Raw genomic sequence first — 2,033 nt, 5'->3', positions numbered from 1 at the left:
TTAAAAAATTGTTCTTGTATTCTTATCATTTGCATTTTATTTCCCCCAAAAGACATTAAGTCCCCTAAGGACAGAGAGTATAATTTGTTTCCTCTTATACTCTCTAGTGCTTAGGACAAAAGAACAGGCATTTCTTAGAGATTTATTGCATTAAAGCTAACTCTCAGATTTTTTTTGGGGGGGGGGGAAATTGGGTGACTTCCCCAGGGTTACACAGCTAAGTGTGAGGTTAGATTTCAATTTAATCTTCCTGACTCCAAGGTCAGTACTCTATCTACTATGCCACCTAGCTATGTCCCCTTTCTGCCTTTTTCTAAAGTAATCATTATGAGCTAACTTGAGGATGGTCATGCTCTTTTTCAACAACTAAATACCTAAGGCCTCATCAGAAAGGAAACAACTGTATTTCAAACACACACTATCCTGGAGCAAGGGTTCTGAAGCTATTCTTATCCTGGATCCCTCTGGCAGTCTGGTGAGGCTTGTGGTTTCTTTCTCAGAGTCACATTTGTAAAAGCATAAAATACATCAAATTACAATGGAAATCAATTCCATTAAAACATAGTTATCAAATTATTAGGAAAAGGAGGTTCATGGAAGTCAGGTTATCTGCCCTAGAAAGTTTCCTTTTCCAGAAATGTTGTGACACTATTAATCATCTTAGTGAGAGAGTCCACTCTTTCCTTATTCTACCTCTTTAAAGTTTTTTTTTTAACAAATTGTGAAAAACACGAAGAAACTAAAACCAATTCTGTTTGGTCTCATTGCTCCTCCCTTCTCCCCCAGCCAAAGAGAACTGAAACTTCAAATGGGCTATCATACTTCTAATCTTCCCCCATTACAAATTCTTTTAATAGATATTAAGGAGGATATCCATGAAAAGACCAGCAACCCTGCAGTCTGGAGGACCTAAGTTCAAATCTGGCCTCAGGCACCCTGGCAAGTCATTTCATTCCAATTGCCTCTAAGAAAAGAAAGGAAGGAAAGCAAGAAAGGAGAAAAAGAAAAAAAAGAATGAGAAAAAGGAAAGAAAGAATAGGTAGCTAGGTATTCACTTTTAAATTTTAGGTTATTTTGGAAAGGAAATTCCCTTTGTGTCTTATATCTGCTTCCCCCTTCTGTTCTGATCATTGATAAGTAGGTCTCCAATGCAGTATCAGAAACCTCAAGACACATTCCCTAGACTCAATAGGGCTGAAGGGCACTTAGCCAGCCCAGGGCTTTATACAAAGTAGGTACTCTTAATGTTTCATAGATTCATGGAACTTCAGAATTGGAAAGTACTAATCCATGAATCCTCTAAGTCCTAGCTATTGGGGCATCCAGCCAGAATGACTAAGAATGTATTATCCCTCTTTCATACTGATAAATCCTTTTTTATTTTTGGACAGTTCTCTTTGTTAGAAAATGTGTATGAGAGCCACCTCTGTGTCCCTAACCACTACCTTCTAAGCACCTAGCTTACATCCCCAAACTACCTTTAACTCATTTCTTATATGATATTTATATACTTATAATGTATATGTTGTTTTTCTCTGTTAGAATGTAAGATACTTGAGAGAAAGTACCGATTCACAATTCCCAACACTTAAGAAATGTTTACTGTCTTGTCCATCAATTGATTTTAGTAACCACTAATTCAGAGTGTGGCAAAGTTAAATAAGTGCCCTTAAAGAGAAATTTAATAATTTTTGTATTCCATTTTCAAGTACTATGAATAAGCATGGAGCTGCAAAGAACAGTTAAACTGAGGAATATACCCTGTTGAGTTTCATGAGACTTAAAAGAAACAAGTCATGGGAGACTTTGAATATTTCCTAGACATACTCCACTGGGGTCAATAATTTTTTTTTTGGAAATTGTAGAATATGTTCTAGAGCTAGTCTCCCAAACCCTACTTAGACTGTGGAGCTAGATCCTTTGGGGGAAGTTTCTGACTCTCCCTATATGTTCTAGAGAAAACCTAGAGGGGTTGGGAAGTGTCTTTCTAACACTATAATTTAAGTCCCCTTCAGGGTGATTCCACACACACA

Source organism: Macrotis lagotis, chromosome 2 (assembly GCF_037893015.1).
Source record: "Macrotis lagotis isolate mMagLag1 chromosome 2, bilby.v1.9.chrom.fasta, whole genome shotgun sequence".
NCBI classification, from domain to species: Eukaryota; Metazoa; Chordata; class Mammalia; order Peramelemorphia; family Peramelidae; genus Macrotis; species Macrotis lagotis.
This window is presented reverse-complemented; position numbering follows the sequence as displayed.